The sequence below is a fragment of the Ambystoma mexicanum genome, chromosome 1p (genome assembly GCF_040938575.1).
Source record: "Ambystoma mexicanum isolate Mex_15411 chromosome 1p, UKY_AmexF1_1, whole genome shotgun sequence".
NCBI classification, from domain to species: Eukaryota; Metazoa; Chordata; class Amphibia; order Caudata; family Ambystomatidae; genus Ambystoma; species Ambystoma mexicanum.
The window spans coordinates 1027810655-1027826216 of NC_090921.1; the positions used below are offsets into that span (position 1 = coordinate 1027810655).

The 15562-nt window shown below is 41.4% G+C and overlaps 5 non-coding genes across 5 annotated transcripts; all 5 read right to left on the bottom strand.

The window, feature by feature from the left end:
- Positions 1-153: 153 nt before the first annotated feature.
- TRNAY-GUA (transfer RNA tyrosine (anticodon GUA)) lies at positions 154-239 on the bottom strand. The gene is given in 2 exon segments: positions 154-189; positions 203-239. It is a non-coding gene; the product is annotated as a tRNA-Tyr (tRNA).
- Positions 240-1398: 1159 nt separating this feature from the next.
- Positions 1399-1484, bottom strand: TRNAY-GUA (transfer RNA tyrosine (anticodon GUA)). The gene is given in 2 exon segments: positions 1399-1434; positions 1448-1484. It is a non-coding gene; the product is annotated as a tRNA-Tyr (tRNA).
- Positions 1485-10088: 8604 nt separating this feature from the next.
- On the bottom strand, positions 10089-10174 carry TRNAY-GUA (transfer RNA tyrosine (anticodon GUA)). Its single transcript is given in 2 exon segments — positions 10089-10124; positions 10138-10174. It is a non-coding gene; the product is annotated as a tRNA-Tyr (tRNA).
- Positions 10175-11932: 1758 nt separating this feature from the next.
- TRNAY-GUA (transfer RNA tyrosine (anticodon GUA)) lies at positions 11933-12018 on the bottom strand. The gene is given in 2 exon segments: positions 11933-11968; positions 11982-12018. It is a non-coding gene; the product is annotated as a tRNA-Tyr (tRNA).
- A 1852-nt stretch (positions 12019-13870) lies between these two features.
- On the bottom strand, positions 13871-13956 carry TRNAY-GUA (transfer RNA tyrosine (anticodon GUA)). Its single transcript is given in 2 exon segments — positions 13871-13906; positions 13920-13956. It is a non-coding gene; the product is annotated as a tRNA-Tyr (tRNA).
- Positions 13957-15562: the final 1606 nt, after the last annotated feature.

Sequence of the window (15562 nt, forward strand, 5' to 3'; positions counted from 1 at the left end):
GGTGTCGGACAGAAAAATAACGTGGCCACAGCCTCAAAGCAAAAGGCATCTATTTTCAGTGATGAAATATAATATAATTATAAATTGTCTGTTATTTTACTTTCCAAGTATTTTACTTTCCAAGTATTCAATAAAATGTGCATTTGGCAAAAGTCCTTCGAGCCGGATTTGAACCAACGACCTAAGGATGCCTGTTTTACCACTACAGTCCTCCGCTCTACCAACTGAGCTATCGAAGGCTTGACAAATCGTTCTCTAGCAAACTCAATACGAGCTTCCACTTCAACCGTCGACTTGTAAACATCTCTTGCAATTCGTGCAAAATACTACAAATTTGGCTTGTGACGTTCCCGAATTGAGTAAAAGCACATCAGTTCCCAATTAAAAAAATGACCCCCTCCGCAGTCTCCCGCATGTTACTGACCACCATACTAAGGGGGAAAAGTTGAAAGGCGGCGCCTCACAGGCCATCTCCTCAGAGTATTCAGCCGTGTTGGGCCTTGACAATATTTTAATATCTTGGATGGTGTATACTGTTCTCTCATTTCCCTTGAGAAATCAAGATTGTCAAGGGGATTCTGCTGTTTTGCCAGTTCATAGCAAGAGATGGGGATCCAAAACACCTGACAGGAAACCAATGAAGATTCGTGTTGGACAGAAAAGTAACGTGGCCACAGCCTCAAAGCAAAAGGCATCTATTTTCAGTGATGAAATATAATATAATTATAAATTGTCTGTTATTTTACTTTCCAAGTATTTTACTTTCCAAGTATTCAATAAAATGTGCATTTGGCAAAAGTCCTTTGAGCCGGATTTGAACCAGCGACGAGCTATCGAAGGCTTGGCAAATCATTCTCTAGCAAACTCAATACGAGCTTCCACTTCAACCGTCGACTTGTAAACATCTCTTGCAATTCGTGCAAAATACTACAAATTTGGCTTGTGAGGTTCCCGAATTGAGTAAAAGCACATCAGTTCCCAATTAAAAAAATGACCCCCTCCGCAGTCTCCCGCATGTTACTGACCACCATACTAAGGGGGAAAAGTTGAAAGGCGCGCCTTCTGGCTATCTCCTCAGAGTATTCAGCCGTGTTGGGCCTTGACAATATTTTAATATCTTGGATGGTGTATACTGTTCTCTCATTTCCCTTGAGAAATCAAGATTGTCAAGGGGATTCTGCTGTTTTGCCAGTTCATAGCAAGAGATGGGGATCCGAAACACCTCACAGGAAACCAATGAAGATTGGTGTTGGACAGAAACATAACGTGGCCACAGCCTCAAAGCAAAAGGCATCTATTTTCAGTGATGAAATATAATATAATTATAAATTGTCTGTTATTTTATTTTCCAAGTATTTTACTTTCCAAGTATTCAATAAAATTTGCATTTGGCAAAAGTCCTTCGAGCTGGATTTGAACCAGCGACCTAAGGATGCCTGTTTTACCACTACAGTCCTCCGCTCTACCAACTGAGCTATCGAAGGCTTGACAAATTGTTCTCTAGCAAACTCAATACGAGCTTCCACTTCAACCGTCGACTTGTAAACATCTCTTGCAATTCGTGCAAAATACTACAAATTTGGCTTGTGACGTTCCCGAATTGAGTAAAAGCACATCAGTTCCCAATTAAAAAAATGACCCCCTCCGCAGTCTCCCGCATGTTACTGACCACCATACTAAGGGGGAAAAGTTGAAAGGCGGCGCCTCACAGGCCATCTCCTTAGAGTATTCAGCCGTGTTGGGCCTTGACAATATTTTAATATCTTGGATGGTGTATACTGTTCTCTCATTTCCCTTGAGAAATCAAGATTGTCAAGGGGATTCTGCTGTTTTGCCAGTTCATAGCAAGAGATGGGGATCCGAATCACCTCACAGGAAACCAATGAAGATTGGTGTTGGACAGAAACATAACGTGGCCACAGCCTCAAAGCAAAAGGCATCTATTTTCAGTGATGAAATATAATATAATTATAAATTGTCTGTTATTTTATTTTCCAAGTATTTTACTTTCCAAGTATTCAATAAAATTTGCATTTGGCAAAAGTCCTTCGAGCCAGATTTGAACCAGCTACCTAAGGATGCCTGTTTTACCACTACAGTTCTCCGCTCTACCAACTGAGCTATCGAAGGCTTGGCAAATCATTCTCTAGCAAACTCAATACGAGCTTCCACTTCAACCTTCGACTTGTAAACATCTCTTGCAATTCGTGCAAAATACTACAAATTTGGCTTGTGAGGTTCCCGAAATGAGTAAAAGCACATCAGTTCCCAATTAAAAAAATGACCCCCTCCGCAGTCTCCCACATGTTAATGACCACCATACTAAGGGGGAAATGTTGAAAGGAGGCGCCTCACAGGCCATCTCCTCAGAGTATTCAGCCGCGTTGGGCCTTGACAATATTTTAATATCTTGGATGGTGTATAGTGTTCTCTCATTTCCCTTGAGAAATCAAGATTGTCAAGGGGATTCTGCTGTTTTGCCAGTTCATAGCAAGAGATGGGGATCCAAAACACCTCACAGGAAACCAATGAAGATTCGTGTTGGACAGAAAAATAACATGGTCACAGCCTCAAAGCAAAAGGCATCTATTTTCAGTGATGAAATATAATATAATTATAAATTGTCTGTTATTTTACTTTCCAAGTATTTTACTTTCCAAGTATTCAATAAAATGTGCATTTGGCAAAAGTCCTTCGAGCCGGATTTGAACCAGCGACCTAAGGATGCCTGTTTTACCACTACAGTCCTCAGCTCTACCAACTGAGCTATCAAAGGCTTGGCAGATCAGTCTCTAGCAAGCTCAATACGAGCTTCCACTTCAACCGTCGACATTCAAACATCTCTTGCAATTCGTGCAAAATACTACAAATTTGGCTTGTGAGGTTCCCGAATTGAGTAAAAGCACATCAGTTCACAATTAAAAAAATGACCCCCTCCGCAGTCTCCCGCATGTTACTGACCACCATACTAAGGAGGAAAAGTTGAAAGGCGGCGCCTCACAGGCCATCTCCTCAGAGTATTCATCAGTGTTCGGCCTTGACAATATTTTAATATCTTGGATGGTGTATAGTGTTCTCCCATTTCCCTTGAGAAATCAAGATTGTCAAGGGGATTCTGCTGTTTTGTCAGTTCATAGCAAGAGATGGGGATCCAAAATACCTCACAGGAAACCAACGAAGATTGGTGTCGGACAGAAAAATAAGGTGGCCACAGCCTCAAAGCAAAATGCATCTATTTTCAGTGATGAAATATAATATAATTATAAATTGTCTGTTATTTTACTTTCCAAGTATTTTACTTTCCAAGTATTCAATAAAATGTGCATTTGGCAAAAGTCCTTCGAGCCGGATTTGAACCAGCGACCTAAAGATGCCTGTTTAACCACTACAGTCCTCCACTCTACCAACTGAGCTATCGAAGGCTTGACAAATCGTTCTCTAGCAAACTCAATACGAGCTTCCACTTCAACCGCCGACTTGTAAACATCTCTTGCAATTCGTGCAAAATACTACAAATTTGGCTTGTGACGTTCCCGAATTGAGTAAAAGCACATCAGTTCCCAATTAAAAAAATGACCCCCTCCGCAGTCTCCCGCATGTTACTGACCACCATACTAAGGGGGAAAAGTTGAAAGGCGGCGCCTCACAGGCCATCTCCTCAGAGTATTCAGCCGTGTTGGGCCTTGACAAGACTTTAATATCTTGGATGGTGTATACTGTTCTCTCATTTCCCTTGAGAAATCAAGATTGTCAAGGGGATTCTGCTGTTTTGCCAGTTCATAGCAAGAGATGGGGATCCGAATCACCTCAGAGGAAACCAATGAAGATTGGTGTTGGACAGAAACATAACGTGGCCACAGCCTCAAAGCAAAAGGCATCTATTTTCAGTGATGAAATATAATATAATTATAAATTGTCTGTTATTTTATTTTCCAAGTATTTTACTTTCCAAGTATTCAATAAAATTTGCATTTGGCAAAAGTCCTTCGAGCCAGATTTGAACCAGCGACGTAAGGATGCCTGTTTTACCACTACAGTCCTCCGCTCTACCAACTGAGCTATCGAAGGCTTGGCAAATCATTCTCTAGCAAACTCAATACGAGCTTCCACTTCAACCGTCGACTTGTAAACATCTCTTGCAATTCGTGCAAAATACTACAAATTTGGCTTGTGAGGTTCCCGAATTGAGTAAAAGCACATCAGTTCCCAATTAAAAAAATGACCCCCTCCGCAGTCTCCCGCATGTTACTGACCACCATACTAAGGGGGAAAAGTTGAAAGGCGCGCCTTCTGGCTATCTCCTCAGAGTATTCAGCCGTGTTGGGCCTTGATAATATTTTAATATCTTGGATGGTGTATACTGTTCTCTCATTTCCCTTGAGAAATCAAGATTGTCAAGGGGATTCTGCTGTTTTGCCAGTTCATAGCAAGAGATGGGGATCCGAAACACCTCACAGGAAACCAATGAAGATTGGTGTTGGACAGAAACATAACGTGGCCACAGCCTCAAAGCAAAAGGCATCTATTTTCAGTGATGAAATATAATATAATTATAAATTGTCTGTTATTTTATTTTCCAAGTATTTTACTTTCCAAGTATTCAATAAAATTTGCATTTGGCAAAAGTCCTTCGAGCTGGATTTGAACCAGCGACCTAAGGATGCCTGTTTTACCACTACAGTCCTCCGCTCTACCAACTGAGCTTTCGAAGGCTTGGCAAATCATTCTCTAGCAAACTCAATACGAGCTTCCACTTCAACCGTCGACTTATAAACATCTCTTGCAATTCGTGCAAAATACTACAAATTTGGCTTGTGAGGTTCCCGAATTGAGTAAAAGCACATCAGTTCCCAATTAAAAAAATGACCCCCTGCGCAGTCTCCCGCATGTTAATGACCACCATACTAAGGGGGAAAAGTTGAAAGGCGGCGCCTCACAGGCCATCTCCTCAGAGTATTCAGCCGTGTTGGGCCTTGACAATATTTTAATATCTTGGATGGTGTATAGTGTTCTCTCATTTCCCTTGAGAAATCAAGATTGTCAAGGGGATTCTGCTGTTTTGCCAGTTCATAGCAAGAGATGGGGATCCAAAACACCTGACAGGAAACCAATGAAGATTCATGTTGGACAGAAAAATAACGTGGCCACAGCCTCAAAGCAAAAGGCATCTATTTTCAGTGATGAAATATAATATAATTATAAATTGTCTGTTATTTTACTTTCCAAGTATTTTACTTTCCAAGTATTCAATAAAATGTGCATTTGGCAAAAGTCCTTTGAGCCGGATTTGAACCAGCGCCCTAAGGATGCCTGTTTTACCACTACAGTCCTCCGCTCTACCAACTGAGCTATCGAAGGCTTGGCAAATCAACTCTAGCAAACTCAATACGAGCTTCCACTTCAACCGTCGACTTGTAGACATCTCTTGCAATTCGTGCAAAATACTACAAATTTGGCTTGTGAGGTTCCCGAATTGAGTAAAAGCACATCAGTTCCCAATTTAAAAAATGACCCCCTCCGCAGTCTCCCGCATGTTACTGACCACCATACTAAGGGGGAAAAGTTGAAAGGCGGCACCTCACAGGCCATCTCCTCAGAGTATTCAGCCGCGTTGGGCCTTGACAATATTTTAATATCTTGGATGGTGTATAGTGTTCTCTCATTTCCCTTGAGAAATCAAGATTGTCAAGGGGATTCTGCTGTTTTGCCAGTTCATAGCAAGAGATGGGGATCCAAAACACCTCACAGGAAACCAATGAAGATTCGTGTTGGACAGAAAAATAACATGGTCAAAGCTTTAAAGCAAAAGGCATCTATTTTCAGTGATGAAATATAATATAATTATAAATTGTCTGTTATTTTACTTTCCAAGTATTTTACTTTCCAAGTATTCAATAAAATGTGCATTTGGCAAAAGTCCTTCGAGACGGATTTGAACCAGCGACCTAAGGACGCCTGTTTTACCACTACAGTCCTCCGCTCTACCAACTGAGCTATCGAAGGCTTGGCAAATCAGTCTCTAGCAAGCTCAATACGAGCTTCCACTTCAACCGTCGACATTCAAACATCTCTTGCAATTCGTGCAAAATACTACAAATTTGGCTTGTGAGGTTCCCGAATTGAGTAAAAGCACATCAGTTCCCAATTAAAAAAATGACCCCCTCCGCAGTCTCCCGCATGTTACTGACCACCATACTAAGGAGGAAAAGTTGAAAGGCGGCGCCTCACAGGCCCTCTCCTCAGAGTATTCATCAGCGTTCGGCCTTGACAATATTTTAATATCTTGGATGGTGTATAGTGTTCTCCCATTTCCCTTGAGAAATCAAGATTGTCAAAGGGATTCTGCTGTATTGTCAGTTCATAGCAAGAGATGGGGATCCAAAATACCTCACAGGAAACCAACGAAGATTGGTGTCGGACAGAAAAATAACGTGGCCACAGCCTCAAAGCAAAAGGCATCTATTTTCAGTGATGAAATATAATATAATTATAAATTGTCTGTTATTTTACTTTCCAAGTATTTTACTTTCCAAGTATTCAATAAAATGTGCATTTGGCAAAAGTCCTTTGAGCCGGATTTGAACCAGCGACGAGCTATCGAAGGCTTGGCAAATCATTCTCTAGCAAACTCAATACGAGCTTCCACTTCAACCGTCGACTTGTAAACATCTCTTGCAATTCGTGCAAAATACTACAAATTTGGCTTGTGAGGTTCCCGAATTGAGTAAAAGCACATCAGTTCCCAATTAAAAAAATGACCCCCTCCGCAGTCTCCCGCATGTTACTGACCACCATACTAAGGGGGAAAAGTTGAAAGGCGGCGCCTCACAGGCCATCTCCTCAGAGTATTCAGCCGTGTTGGGCCTTGACAATATTTTAATATCTTGGATGGTGTAAAGTCCTTCGAGCCGGATTTGAACCAGCGACCTAAGGATGCCTGTTTTACCACTACAGTCCTCCGCACTACCAACTGAGCTATCGAAGGCTTGGCAAATCAGTCTCTAGCAAGCTCAATACGAGCTTCCACTCCAACCGTCGACATTCAAACATCTCTTGCAATTCGTGCAAAATACTACAAATTTGGCTTGTGAGGTTCCCGAATTGAGTAAAAGCACATCAGTTCACAATTAAAAAAATGACCCCCTCCGCAGTCTCCCGCATGTTAATGACCACCATACTAAGGAGGAAAAGTTGAAAGGCGGCGCCTCACAGGCCATCTCCTCAGAGTATTCATCAGTGTTCGGCCTTGACAATATTTTAATATCTTGGATGGTGTATGGTGTTCTCCCATTTCCCTTGAGAAATCAAGGTTGTCAAGGGGATTTTGCTGTTTTGTCAGTTCATAGCAAGAGATGGGGATCCAAAACACCTCACAGGAAACCAATGAAGATTCGTGTTGGACAGAAAAATAACGTGGCCACAGCCTCAAAGCAAAAGGCATCTATTTTCAGTGATGAAATATAATATAATTATAAATTGTCTGTTATTTTATTTTCCAAGCATTTTACTTTCCAAGTATTCAATAAAATGTGCATTTGGCAATAGTCCTTCAATCTGGATTTGAACCAGCGACTTAAGGATGCCTGTTTTACCACTACAGTCCTCTGCTCTACCAACTGAGCTATCGAAGGCTTGGCAAATCAGTCTCTAGCAAGCTCAATACGAGCTTCCACTTCAACCGTCGACATTCAAACATCTCTTGCAATTCGTGCAAAATACTACAAATTTGGCTTGTGAGGTTCCCGAATTGAGTAAAAGCACATCAGTTCACAATTAAAAAAATGACCCCCTCCGCAGTCTCCCGCATGTTACTGACCACCATACTAAGGGGGAAAAGTTGAAAGGCGGCACCTCACAGGCCATCTCCTCAGAGTATTCAGCCGCGCTGGGCCTTGACAATATTTTAATATCTTGGATGGTGTATAGTGTTCTCTCATTTTCCTTGAGAAATCAAGATTGTCAAGGGGATTCTGCTGTTTTGCCAGTTCATAGCAAGAGATGGGGATCCAAAACACCTCACAGGTAAACAAATGAAGATTCGTGTTGGACAGAAAAATAACGTGGTCACAGCCTCAAAGCAAAAGGCATCTATTTTCAGTGATGAAATATAATATAATTATAAATTGTCTGTTATTTTACTTTCCAAGTATTTTACTTTCCAAGTATTCAATAAAATGTGCATTTGGCAAAAGTCCTGACCTAAGGATGCCTGTTTTACCACTACAGTCCTCCGCTCTACCAACTGAGCTATCGAAGGCTTGGCAAATCAGTCTCTAGCAAGCTCAATACGAGCTTCCACTTCAACCGTCGACATTCAAACATCTCTTGCAATTCGTGCAAAATACTACAAATTTGGCTTGTGAGGTTCCCGAATTGAGTAAAAGCACATCAGTTCACAATTAAAAAAATGACCCCCTCTGCAGTCTCCCGCATGTTACTGACCACCATACAAAGGAGGAAAAGTTGAAAGGCGGCGCCTCACAGGCCATCTCCTCTGAGTATTCATCAGTGTTCGGCCTTGACAATATTTGAATATCTTGGATGGTGTATAGTGTTCTCCCATTTCCCTTGAGAAATCAAGATTGTCAAGGGGATTCTGCTGTTTTGTCAGTTCATAGCAAGAGATGGGGATCCAAAATACCTCACAGGAAACCAACGAAGATTGGTGTTGGACAGAAAAATAACGTGGCCACAGCCTCAAAGCAAAAGGCATCTATTTTCAGTGATGAAATATAATATAATTATAACTTGTCTGTTATTTTACTTTCCAAGTATTTTACTTTCCAAGTATTCAATGAAATGTGCATTTGGCAAAAGTCCTTCGAGCCAGATTTGAACCAACGACCAAAGGATGCCTGTTTTACCACTACAGTCCTCCGCTCTACCAACTGAGCTATCGAAGGCTTGACAAATTGTTCTCTAGCAAACTCAATACGAGCTTCCACTTCAACCGTCGACTTGTAAACATCTCTTGCAATTCGTGCAAAATACTACAAATTTGGCTTGTGACGTTCCCGAATTGAGTAAAAGCACATCAGTTCCCAATTAAAAAAATGACCCCCTCCGCATTCTCCCGCATGTTACTGACCACCATACTAAGGGGGAAAAGTTGAAAGGCGGCGCCTCACAGGCCATCTCCTCAGAGTATTCAGCCGTGTTGGGCCTTGACAATATTTTAATATCTTGGATGGTGTATACTGTTCTCTCATTTCCCTTGAGAAATCAAGATTGTCAAGGGGATTCTGCTGTTTTGCCAGTTCATAGCAAGAGATGGGGATCCGAATCACCTCACAGGAAACCAATGAAGATTGGTGTTGGACAGAAACATAACGTGGCCACAGCCTCAAAGCAAAAGGCATCTATTTTCAGTGATGAAATATAATATAATTATAAATTGTCTGTTATTTTACTTTCCAAGTATTTTACTTTCCAAGTATTCAATAAAATGTGCATTTGGCAAAAGTCCTGACCTAAGGATGCCTGTTTTACCACTACAGTCCTCCGCTCTACCAACTGAGCTATCGAAGGCTTGGCAAATCAGTCTCTAGCAAGCTCAATACGAGCTTCCACTTCAACCGTCGACATTCAAACATCTCTTTCAATTCGTGCAAAATACTACAAATTTGGCTTGTGAGGTTCCCGAATTGAGTAAAAGCACATCAGTTCACAATTAAAAAAATTACCCCCTCCGCAGTCTCCCGCATGTTACTGACCACCATACAAAGGAGGAAAAGTTGAAAGGCGGCGCCTCACAGGCCATCTCCTCAGAGTATTCATCAGTGTTCGGCCTTGACAATATTTTAATATCTTGGATGGTGTATAGTGTTCTCCCATTTCCCTTGAGAAATCAAGATTGTCAAGGGGATTCTGCTGTTTTGTCAGTTCATAGCAAGAGATGGGGATCCAAAATACCTCACAATAAACCAACTAAGATTGGTGTCGGACAGAAAAATAACGTGGCCACAGCCTCAAAGCAAAAGGCATCTATTTTCAGTGATGAAATATAATATAATTATAAATTGTCTGTTATTTTACTTTCCAAGTATTTTACTTTCCAAGTATTCAATAAAATGTGCATTTGGCAAAAGTCCTTCGAGCCGGATTTGAACCAACGACCTAAGGATGCCTGTTTTACCACTACAGTCCTCCGCTCTACCAACTGAGCTATCGAAGGCTTGACAAATCGTTCTCTAGCAAACTCAATACGAGCTTCCACTTCAACCGTCGACTTGTAAACATCTCTTGCAATTCGTGCAAAATACTACAAATTTGGCTTGTGACGTTCCCGAATTGAGTAAAAGCACATCAGTTCCCAATTAAAAAAATGACCCCCTCCGCAGTCTCCCGCATGTTACTGACCACCATACTAAGGGGGAAAAGTTGAAAGGCGGCGCCTCACAGGCCATCTCCTCAGAGTATTCAGCCGTGTTGGGCCTTGACAATATTTTAATATCTTGGATGGTGTATACTGTTCTCTCATTTCCCTTGAGAAATCAAGATTGTCAAGGGGATTCTGCTGTTTTGCCAGTTCATAGCAAGAGATGGGGATCCAAAACACCTGACAGGAAACCAATGAAGATTCGTGTTGGACAGAAAAGTAACGTGGCCACAGCCTCAAAGCAAAAGGCATCTATTTTCAGTGATGAAATATAATATAATTATAAATTGTCTGTTATTTTACTTTCCAAGTATTTTACTTTCCAAGTATTCAATAAAATGTGCATTTGGCAAAAGTCCTTTGAGCCGGATTTGAACCAGCGACGAGCTATCGAAGGCTTGGCAAATCATTCTCTAGCAAACTCAATACGAGCTTCCACTTCAACCGTCGACTTGTAAACATCTCTTGCAATTCGTGCAAAATACTACAAATTTGGCTTGTGAGGTTCCCGAATTGAGAATAAGCACATCAGTTCCCAATTAAAAAAATGACCCCCTCCGCAGTCTCCCGCATGTTACTGACCACCATACTAAGGGGGAAAAGTTGAAAGGCGCGCCTTCTGGCTATCTCCTCAGTGTATTCAGCCGTGTTGGGCCTTGACAATATTTTAATATCTTGGATGGTGTATACTGTTCTCTCATTTCCCTTGAGAAATCAAGATTGTCAAGGGGATTCTGCTGTTTTGCCAGTTCATAGCAAGAGATGGGGATCCGAAACACCTCACAGGAAACCAATGAAGATTGGTGTTGGACAGAAACATAACGTGGCCACAGCCTCAAAGCAAAAGGCATCTATTTTCAGTGATGAAATATAATATAATTATAAATTGTCTGTTATTTTACTTTCCAAGTATTTTACTTTCCAAGTATTCAATAAAATGTGCATTTGGCAAAAGTCCTTTGAGCCGGATTTGAACCAGCGACGAGCTATCGAAGGCTTGGCAAATCATTCTCTAGCAAACTCAATACGAGCTTCCACTTCAACCGTCGACTTGTAAACATCTCTTGCAATTCGTGCAAAATACTACAAATTTGGCTTGTGAGGTTCCCGAATTGAGTAAAAGCACATCAGTTCCCAATTAAAAAAATGACCCCCTCCGCAGTCTCCCGCATGTTACTGACCACCATACTAAGGGGGAAAAGTTGAAAGGCGCGCCTTCTGGCTATCTCCTCAGAGTATTCAGCCGTGTTGGGCCTTGACAATATTTTAATATCTTGGATGGTGTATACTGTTCTCTCATTTCCCTTGAGAAATCAAGATTGTCAAGGGGATTCTGCTGTTTTGCCAGTTCATAGCAAGAGATGGGGATCCGAAACACCTCACAGGAAACCAATGAAGATTGGTGTTGGACAGAAACATAACGTGGCCACAGCCTCAAAGCAAAAGGCATCTATTTTCAGTGATGAAATATAATATAATTATAAATTGTCTGTTATTTTATTTTCCAAGTATTTTACTTTCCAAGTATTCAATAAAATTTGCATTTGGCAAAAGTCCTTCGAGCTGGATTTGAACCAGCGACCTAAGGATGCCTGTTTTACCACTACAGTCCTCCGCTCTACCAACTGAGCTATCGAAGGCTTGACAAATTGTTCTCTAGCAAACTCAATACGAGCTTCCACTTCAACCGTCGACTTGTAAACATCTCTTGCAATTCGTGCAAAATACTACAAATTTGGCTTGTGACGTTCCCGAATTGAGTAAAAGCACATCAGTTCCCAATTAAAAAAATGACCCCCTCCGCAGTCTCCCGCATGTTACTGACCACCATACTAAGGGGGAAAAGTTGAAAGGCGGCGCCTCACAGGCCATCTCCTCAGAGTATTCAGCCGTGTTGGGCCTTGACAATATTTTAATATCTTGGATGGTGTATACTGTTCTCTCATTTCCCTTGAGAAATCAAGATTGTCAAGGGGATTCTGCTGTTTTGCCAGTTCATAGCAAGAGATGGGGATCCGAATCACCTCACAGGAAACCAATGAAGATTGGTGTTGGACAGAAACATAACGTGGCCACAGCCTCAAAGCAAAAGGCATCTATTTTCAGTGATGAAATATAATATAATTATAAATTGTCTGTTATTTTATTTTCCAAGTATTTTACTTTCCAAGTATTCAATAAAATTTGCATTTGGCAAAAGTCCTTCGAGCCAGATTTGAACCAGCTACCTAAGGATGCCTGTTTTACCACTACAGTTCTCCGCTCTACCAACTGAGCTATCGAAGGCTTGGCAAATCATTCTCTAGCAAACTCAATACGAGCTTCCACTTCAACCTTCGACTTGTAAACATCTCTTGCAATTCGTGCAAAATACTACAAATTTGGCTTGTGAGGTTCCCGAAATGAGTAAAAGCACATCAGTTCCCAATTAAAAAAATGACCCCCTCCGCAGTCTCCCACATGTTAATGACCACCATACTAAGGGGGAAATGTTGAAAGGAGGCGCCTCACAGGCCATCTCCTCAGAGTATTCAGCCGCGTTGGGCCTTGACAATATTTTAATATCTTGGATGGTGTATAGTGTTCTCTCATTTCCCTTGAGAAATCAAGATTGTCAAGGGGATTCTGCTGTTTTGCCAGTTCATAGCAAGAGATGGGGATCCAAAACACCTCACAGGAAACCAATGAAGATTCGTGTTGGACAGAAAAATAACATGGTCACAGCCTCAAAGCAAAAGGCATCTATTTTCAGTGATGAAATATAATATAATTATAAATTGTCTGTTATTTTACTTTCCAAGTATTTTACTTTCCAAGTATTCAATAAAATGTGCATTTGGCAAAAGTCCTTCGAGCCGGATTTGAACCAGCGACCTAAGGATGCCTGTTTTACCACTACAGTCCTCAGCTCTACCAACTGAGCTATCAAAGGCTTGGCAGATCAGTCTCTAGCAAGCTCAATACGAGCTTCCACTTCAACCGTCGACATTCAAACATCTCTTGCAATTCGTGCAAAATACTACAAATTTGGCTTGTGAGGTTCCCGAATTGAGTAAAAGCACATCAGTTCACAATTAAAAAAATGACCCCCTCCGCAGTCTCCCGCATGTTACTGACCACCATACTAAGGAGGAAAAGTTGAAAGGCGGCGCCTCACAGGCCATCTCCTCAGAGTATTCATCAGTGTTCGGCCTTGACAATATTTTAATATCTTGGATGGTGTATAGTGTTCTCCCATTTCCCTTGAGAAATCAAGATTGTCAAGGGGATTCTGCTGTTTTGTCAGTTCATAGCAAGAGATGGGGATCCAAAATACCTCACAGGAAACCAACGAAGATTGGTGTCGGACAGAAAAATAAGGTGGCCACAGCCTCAAAGCAAAATGCATCTATTTTCAGTGATGAAATATAATATAATTATAAATTGTCTGTTATTTTACTTTCCAAGTATTTTACTTTCCAAGTATTCAATAAAATGTGCATTTGGCAAAAGTCCTTCGAGCCGGATTTGAACCAGCGACCTAAGGATGCCTGTTTAACCACTACAGTCCTCCACTCTACCAACTGAGCTATCGAAGGCTTGACAAATCGTTCTCTAGCAAACTCAATACGAGCTTCCACTTCAACCGCCGACTTGTAAACATCTCTTGCAATTCGTGCAAAATACTACAAATTTGGCTTGTGACGTTCCCGAATTGAGTAAAAGCACATCAGTTCCCAATTAAAAAAATGACCCCCTCCGCAGTCTCCCGCATGTTACTGACCACCATACTAAGGGGGAAAAGTTGAAAGGCGGCGCCTCACAGGCCATCTCCTCAGAGTATTCAGCCGTGTTGGGCCTTGACAAGACTTTAATATCTTGGATGGTGTATACTGTTCTCTCATTTCCCTTGAGAAATCAAGATTGTCAAGGGGATTCTGCTGTTTTGCCAGTTCATAGCAAGAGATGGGGATCCGAATCACCTCAGAGGAAACCAATGAAGATTGGTGTTGGACAGAAACATAACGTGGCCACAGCCTCAAAGCAAAAGGCATCTATTTTCAGTGATGAAATATAATATAATTATAAATTGTCTGTTATTTTATTTTCCAAGTATTTTACTTTCCAAGTATTCAATAAAATTTGCATTTGGCAAAAGTCCTTCGAGCCAGATTTGAACCAGCGACCTAAGGATGCCTGTTTTACCACTACAGTCCTCCGCTCTACCAACTGAGCTATCGAAGGCTTGGCAAATCATTCTCTAGCAAACTCAATACGAGCTTCCACTTCAACCGTCGACTTGTAAACATCTCTTGCAATTCGTGTAAAATACTACAAATTTGGCTTGTGAGGTTCCCGAATTGAGTAAAAGCACATCAGTTCCCAATTAAAAAAATGACCCCCTCCGCAGTCTCCCGCATGTTACTGACCACCATACTAAGGGGGAAAAGTTGAAAGGCGCGCCTTCTGGCTATCTCCTCAGAGTATTCAGCCGTGTTGGGCCTTGATAATATTTTAATATCTTGGATGGTGTATACTGTTCTCTCATTTCCCTTGAGAAATCAAGATTGTCAAGGGGATTCTGCTGTTTTGCCAGTTCATAGCAAGAGATGGGGATCCGAAACACCTCACAGGAAACCAATGAAGATTGGTGTTGGACAGAAACATAACGTGGCCACAGCCTCAAAGCAAAAGGCATCTATTTTCAGTGATGAAATATAATATAATTATAAATTGTCTGTTATTTTATTTTCCAAGTATTTTACTTTCCAAGTATTCAATAAAATTTGCATTTGGCAAAAGTCCTTCGAGCTGGATTTGAACCAGCGACCTAAGGATGCCTGTTTTACCACTACAGTCCTCCGCTCTACCAACTGAGCTTTCGAAGGCTTGGCAAATCATTCTCTAGCAAACTCAATACGAGCTTCCACTTCAACCGTCGACTTATAAACATCTCTTGCAATTCGTGCAAAATACTACAAATTTGGCTTGTGAGGTTCCCGAATTGAGTAAAAGCACATCAGTTCCCAATTAAAAAAATGACCCCCTGCGCAGTCTCCCGCATGTTAATGACCACCATACTAAGGGGGAAAAGTTGAAAGGCGGCGCCTCACAGGCCATCTCCTCAGAGTATTCAGCCGTGTTGGGCCTTGACAATATTTTAATATCTTGGATGGTGTATAGTGTTCTCTCATTTCCCTTGAG